Below are 8,055 nucleotides of genomic sequence, written 5' to 3'. Positions count from 1 at the left end.
CAATCTGAAAAGTCACGCTACATTCATATGGCATTAGAGCCAAATCTTTGGCTCTTGCTTACCCTCTTGTGACTAGATGAGCCACGGTCAAGTGAGCATCTCCTTCACGTACAAAACTAGCGTTTCAACTTCGTAGCTTTCAAGGAAGAGGGGGAAAAAAAGCCCTGACAAACCAAATCACATACCTCCTACACGCGGTGATAGTGGCCCTATGTCAGGAGCACCCGTAGGCAAAAATTTGGTAGCACGGGTGGCTGGCTGTGTTCCTGCAGGGGGGCGAGTGTGAGGAGGCCCTACCCTCCTGAATGGATTCGCAGGACCGGTTGGCCCTTGGGGTGGATGAGCCGAAGTTGTTGCTCCTTGGCCAGCACCTGGTTCTTTCCCCTCGCAGGGAACTGCTGATGCACTTATGGTGCTGCTCTGTAACAAAATCACATAAATCCGACATCACTAACAAGAAAAAAATGCAAAACTCATACACAAATAGTTAGGGACAGAATGCAAAGAAATCCATGATATACAGAGAAAGTGCTCCAGAGAAACATCAGATGGGTTTTAGCGATCACAACTGTGTGGTGAAAGAACAGAAAGCAGGTTTCGTCAACACAGCAATATTCTGGCTAAGGAGCATGCACAGACACAGGCCAGGAGAACCCCGATGTAGACTACCTAGCACACTTAGCCTGAGAAGGCAAAGAACAAGTGGGCAGCTTACTCCAGATGTGGCTGAGGAACAAACTGAGAAACTCAGGAAAGTAGATTCTCAAAACATTATGCCCAATGATTCCAATGTACATCCGAAGGGGGGAACCAAATGCCCTGCTACACTGGTGTACTCCCTGAGAGGTGTTGACTCAGAAAAGAAACAGATTTCTAGAGAAAACAAATGACCAGGGGCATGTCTGTTCTGCAAAAAAAGGAGGGATCACAAAGCTCCCGCACACACACGGGTAAAATTACACTGTCAGAACTTACCTCCAGTTTGTCTTGGTGAGCTGCCTGGTTGGAGTCTCGCTCGGAAAATAGGTTTGGACCTACACATTATTAAAAAGAAAGAAAGAGAAAAGGGAAACCATGAACATCGTGGGTCTTAGCATTTTGTTCTCGGGACGTTTCTGGATCGCAAGGGACACTGTGATATCTCCCACATCCAGGTCGGTGCATAAGCCAGCTTGACACCTGCCTCCTTATCCATGGCCACAAGAGCACCCTGAGGCCACTGGAACTCCTGCTATGCCAAAAGCTCTGCAGCCAAATGAAGTTGAGGTCTCTGCAGCTGGCACTTAGCAACCCACCTGCTGCAGCAGCATTGAGATGCTGTCGAGAGAGTAGCACCTCTCTTCTTCCTGACATTCTGCTCCTGCTTCCTGATTCTTCCTTCAATGAATACTGGCCAACACGAGACCCCACTGGGCAATACGTGTTCCTGGACTCTATGATTGGGAACTGCTCAGCGTCCGAGGACATCCATTCACACATCCCTCCTGGGAATACAACTCTTTGACCCTTCCCTTGCTTTCTCGGCTACTCACTCACACTGCAGCTCACTTGGTGCTCGCACCAAAGAGCTAGTTCTCCGACCTCTCAGTGTCCTCACTTGCTCAATCCTCTCCCGATTCACCAGACTCCACAATCCGTCAGTGCAGCCATTTGCCAACAGCCTTGTCCTAGAAGTCATGTTCATTTTGTACTTGACTGACACCGTGCTAAGCCTAGATCAATCTGGGGATCACACATCATTTTACCTACACCTGAGCCACTTGGACAGCCAGAAGAGATGGAAAACTAAGAGCCCTCAAACTCCCCGCCCTGGGAAAACTCACTCACTCACTCACTCACTCACTCACTCACTCACAACAGCCCACATCGATGACAACTGGAACCTGAACATTTCAACCTGATCATCTCCTTCAACATACTGCCAGCTTCGTAGTGCCTGGCCTTCCATCTGTTGACATGGAAGCAAGGTTCCTCCTCAACAACTGACAACATCCATCCTCCTGAAACACACCTACACTCGCTATGTGGCCACTGAATGGTGAAAACTGTGAGATGGCACATTTTGAATGCACAACGTGTCAGATGCTTCATATCCATTAAGTACAGACTTCACCAACATACTAATGGCCACCATGGGGAGCACTGGCTGCTGCTCTCTTTTCTAATCCCGCTTCCTGCTTCCAAACCAGGAAAACCAGCAGAGGCGGGCCCAAGGCCAGCGGACCCTGCAAACACACGGCAAACTCGGAACACACTCCTGGTTCCCACCATCACAACGGCCTCGATTTGGCTCTGGTTTGTGTGGAGTCGGGCAGAGGATGCAAGCTCTCTTGGCACTTCTTTTCTCTGTGTGACTCTGCTACCTCTCCCCTAAACAGCAGCTACTCTCTAAAACACACACACACAAGAATCCAGAAACCCAACACGCAGCCCACACACCCCTGCCACGTCTTCCCTGTAGCCCTGCTTTTCAGGTAAAGAAAAATAAGCCTTACCGAATCCCCGATTTCCTAAACCAATATGCCATGGCTTGTCCAACGATACAGTGTGTGAACGTGCCCACTGCGATGCCATCACCTCTTACGCCATGCCATCGCAGCCATGGGCTCACTGATCCAAGGGGCCAAGATCACCTCTGACCCTCATGCTCACTCTCATAATGCTTGTCCGTTAAATCGTACAACCAACAACAACACAACAGAAACCCAATATGGCCACCGGATCTCCGCATGCTTCCCACGCCAATACACAGACTTTCCCGAGGGAATCTCTTATCAATGTTTTCCTTGTCTTTCAAAAGTTCTTCCTCTTGTCCACTCACCACAGATACCCACATACCTAGATTGACCAACTTCAGACAGTGCCATGAGGCTGTTGAAGGAAATGAGTGACGGGAAAACAGTAGTTTGGCTCGGGACATCTTAGCCAAATGCAAGTAGGACTGGCTGAAAGGTGGGCAAACACTTGGCTGCATCCAAAAGTGTATCTGAAAAAATCCCCCAGCCCCTTCCACAAAACTCATTTTCCTTGGCCTTCCATTTCCAAAGCACGGGCAGAAATGACATCAGGCAAGACAGTTCACGGGCCTTGGCCCAGCATTTGTCACACGACCGTTCATTCTCCAGTCACCTGGTTCTTTGTGAATGGTAGGTGAGAAGAGTCAAGCAATCAATTTCCCCCAGCGCCACCCACCCCACAGCTTTCTCTTTGTTTGTTGCTTATCTCAAGTTACCCACAAAAGCCAAAAGAGTCAGGAATAATGAGGCCAAACAGGACCGAAGCAGCCTTACACTCACAAGGTAGTAAATAGACTAGGACTGCACAGCAGCTGCTCACGAAAGACCATTTCACCGAGTCCTTTTGTGGACAAGGGAAATCAGGATCATCTTCAGTAGCAGCCAGCATAATTGGTTTCTATCAACTAATAGAGAGTGAAATAATGCCCATGTTAGTGTAAGAGGGAAAAAGGAAGCAAGTGGTTTTCTCAAGTATTACAATCTGTATGCAACTGCCCCTCATTCAGGTGATTCACGTTAAGGCTGTCTATGGCTGGCTGGCTCCCTTCCCAATCTGAAAAGTCACGCTACATTCATATGGCATTAGAGCCAAATCTTTGGCTCTTGCTTACCCTCTTGTGACTAGATGAGCCACGGTCAAGTGAGCATCTCCTTCACGTACAAAACTAGCGTTTCAACTTCGTAGCTTTCAAGGAAGAGGGGGAAAAAAAGCCCTGACAAACCAAATCACATACCTCCTACACGCGGTGATAGTGGCCCTATGTCAGGAGCACCCGTAGGCAAAAATTTGGTAGCACGGGTGGCTGGCTGTGTTCCTGCAGGGGGGCGAGTGTGAGGAGGCCCTACCCTCCTGAATGGATTCGCAGGACCGGTTGGCCCTTGGGGTGGATGAGCCGAAGTTGTTGCTCCTTGGCCAGCACCTGGTTCTTTCCCCTCGCAGGGAACTGCTGATGCACTTATGGTGCTGCTCTGTAACAAAATCACATAAATCCGACATCACTAACAAGAAAAAAATGCAAAACTCATACACAAATAGTTAGGGACAGAATGCAAAGAAATCCATGATATACAGAGAAAGTGCTCCAGAGAAACATCAGATGGGTTTTAGCGATCACAACTGTGTGGTGAAAGAACAGAAAGCAGGTTTCGTCAACACAGCAATATTCTGGCTAAGGAGCATGCACAGACACAGGCCAGGAGAACCCCGATGTAGACTACCTAGCACACTTAGCCTGAGAAGGCAAAGAACAAGTGGGCAGCTTACTCCAGATGTGGCTGAGGAACAAACTGAGAAACTCAGGAAAGTAGATTCTCAAAACATTATGCCCAATGATTCCAATGTACATCCGAAGGGGGGAACCAAATGCCCTGCTACACTGGTGTACTCCCTGAGAGGTGTTGACTCAGAAAAGAAACAGATTTCTAGAGAAAACAAATGACCAGGGGCATGTCTGTTCTGCAAAAAAAGGAGGGATCACAAAGCTCCCGCACACACACGGGTAAAATTACACTGTCAGAACTTACCTCCAGTTTGTCTTGGTGAGCTGCCTGGTTGGAGTCTCGCTCGGAAAATAGGTTTGGACCTACACATTATTAAAAAGAAAGAAAGAGAAAAGGGAAACCATGAACATCGTGGGTCTTAGCATTTTGTTCTCGGGACGTTTCTGGATCGCAAGGGACACTGTGATATCTCCCACATCCAGGTCGGTGCATAAGCCAGCTTGACACCTGCCTCCTTATCCATGGCCACAAGAGCACCCTGAGGCCACTGGAACTCCTGCTATGCCAAAAGCTCTGCAGCCAAATGAAGTTGAGGTCTCTGCAGCTGGCACTTAGCAACCCACCTGCTGCAGCAGCATTGAGATGCTGTCGAGAGAGTAGCACCTCTCTTCTTCCTGACATTCTGCTCCTGCTTCCTGATTCTTCCTTCAATGAATACTGGCCAACACGAGACCCCACTGGGCAATACGTGTTCCTGGACTCTATGATTGGGAACTGCTCAGCGTCCGAGGACATCCATTCACACATCCCTCCTGGGAATACAACTCTTTGACCCTTCCCTTGCTTTCTCGGCTACTCACTCACACTGCAGCTCACTTGGTGCTCGCACCAAAGAGCTAGTTCTCCGACCTCTCAGTGTCCTCACTTGCTCAATCCTCTCCCGATTCACCAGACTCCACAATCCGTCAGTGCAGCCATTTGCCAACAGCCTTGTCCTAGAAGTCATGTTCATTTTGTACTTGACTGACACCGTGCTAAGCCTAGATCAATCTGGGGATCACACATCATTTTACCTACACCTGAGCCACTTGGACAGCCAGAAGAGATGGAAAACTAAGAGCCCTCAAACTCCCCGCCCTGGGAAAACTCACTCACTCACTCACTCACTCACTCACTCACTCACAACAGCCCACATCGATGACAACTGGAACCTGAACATTTCAACCTGATCATCTCCTTCAACATACTGCCAGCTTCGTAGTGCCTGGCCTTCCATCTGTTGACATGGAAGCAAGGTTCCTCCTCAACAACTGACAACATCCATCCTCCTGAAACACACCTACACTCGCTATGTGGCCACTGAATGGTGAAAACTGTGAGATGGCACATTTTGAATGCACAACGTGTCAGATGCTTCATATCCACTAAGTACAGACTTCACCAACATACTAATGGCCACCATGGGGAGCACTGGCTGCTGCTCTCTTTTCTAATCCCGCTTCCTGCTTCCAAACCAGGAAAACCAGCAGAGGCGGGCCCAAGGCCAGCGGATCCTGCAAACACACGGCAAACTCGGAACACACTCCTGGTTCCCACCATCACAACGGCCTCGATTTGGCTCTGGTTTGTGTGGAGTCGGGCAGAGGATGCAAGCTCTCTTGGCACTTCTTTTCTCTGTGTGACTCTGCTACCTCTCCCCTAAACAGCAGCTACTCTCTAAAACACACACACACACACAAGAATCCAGAAACCCAACACGCAGCCCACACACCCCTGCCACGTCTTCCCTGTAGCCCTGCTTTTCAGGTAAAGAAAAATAAGCCTTACCGAATCCCCGATTTCCTAAACCAATATGCCATGGCTTGTCCAACGATACAGTGTGTGAACGTGCCCACTGCGATGCCATCACCTCTTACGCCATGCCATCGCAGCCATGGGCTCACTGATCCAAGGGGCCAAGATCACCTCTGACCCTCATGCTCACTCTCATAATGCTTGTCCGTTAAATCGTACAACCAACAACAACACAACAGAAACCCAATATGGCCACCGGATCTCCGCATGCTTCCCACGCCAATACACAGACTTTCCCGAGGGAATCTCTTATCAATGTTTTCCTTGTCTTTCAAAAGTTCTTCCTCTTGTCCACTCACCACAGATACCCACATACCTAGATTGACCAACTTCAGACAGTGCCATGAGGCTGTTGAAGGAAATGAGTGACGGGAAAACAGTAGTTTGGCTCGGGACATCTTAGCCAAATGCAAGTAGGACTGGCTGAAAGGTGGGCAAACACTTGGCTGCATCCAAAAGTGTATCTGAAAAAATCCCCCAGCCCCTTCCACAAAACTCATTTTCCTTGGCCTTCCATTTCCAAAGCACGGGCAGAAATGACATCAGGCAAGACAGTTCACGGGCCTTGGCCCAGCATTTGTCACACGACCGTTCATTCTCCAGTCACCTGGTTCTTTGTGAATGGTAGGTGAGAAGAGTCAAGCAATCAATTTCCCCCAGCGCCACCCACCCCACAGCTTTCTCTTTGTTTGTTGCTTATCTCAAGTTACCCACAAAAGCCAAAAGAGTCAGGAATAATGAGGCCAAACAGGACCGAAGCAGCCTTACACTCACGAGGTAGTAAATAGACTAGGACTGCACAGCAGCTGCTCACGAAAGACCATTTCACCGAGTCCTTTTGTGGACAAGGGAAATCAGGATCATCTTCAGTAGCAGCCAGCATAATTGGTTTCTATCAACTAATAGAGAGTGAAATAATGCCCATGTTAGTGTAAGAGGGAAAAAGGAAGCAAGTGGTTTTCTCAAGTATTACAATCTGTATGCAACTGCCCCTCATTCAGGTGATTCACGTTAAGGCTGTCTATGGCTGGCTGGCTCCCTTCCCAATCTGAAAAGTCACGCTACATTCATATGGCATTAGAGCCAAATCTTTGGCTCTTGCTTACCCTCTTGTGACTAGATGAGCCACGGTCAAGTGAGCATCTCCTTCACGTACAAAACTAGCGTTTCAACTTCGTAGCTTTCAAGGAAGAGGGGGAAAAAAAGCCCTGACAAACCAAATCACATACCTCCTACACGCGGTGGTAGTGGCCCTATGTCAGGAGCACCCGTAGGCAAAAATTTGGTAGCACGGGTGGCTGGCTGTGTTCCTGCAGGGGGGCGAGCGTGAGGAGGCCCTACCCTCCTGAATGGATTCGCAGGACCGGTTGGCCCTTGGGGTGGATGAGCCGAAGTTGTTGCTGCTTGGCCAGCACCTGGTTCTTTCCCCTCGCAGGGAACTGCTGATGCACTTATGGTGCTGCTCTGTAACAAAATCACATAAATCCGACATCACTAACAAGAAAAAAATGCAAAACTCATACACAAATAGTTAGGGACAGAATGCAAAGAAATCCATGATATACAGAGAAAGTGCTCCAGAGAAACATCAGATGGGTTTTAGCGATCACAACTGTGTGGTGAAAGAACAGAAAGCAGGTTTCGTCAACACAGCAATATTCTGGCTAAGGAGCATGCACAGACACAGGCCAGGAGAACCCCGATGTAGACTACCTAGCACGCTTATCCTGAGAAGGCAAAGAACAAGTGGGCAGCTTACTCCAGATGTGGCTGAGGAACAAACTGAGAAACTCAGGAAAGTAGATTCTCAAAACATTATGCCCAATGATTCCAATGTACATCCGAAGGGGGGAACCAAATGCCCTGCTACACTGGTGTACTCCCTGAGAGGTGTTGACTCAGAAAAGAAACAGATTTCTAGAGAAAACAAATGACCAGGGGCATGTCTGTTCTGCAAAAAAAG

This window comes from Ochotona princeps, chromosome 22 (assembly GCF_030435755.1).
Source record: "Ochotona princeps isolate mOchPri1 chromosome 22, mOchPri1.hap1, whole genome shotgun sequence".
NCBI classification, from domain to species: domain Eukaryota; kingdom Metazoa; phylum Chordata; class Mammalia; order Lagomorpha; family Ochotonidae; genus Ochotona; species Ochotona princeps.
Note: the sequence above shows the minus strand (reverse complement) of the source record.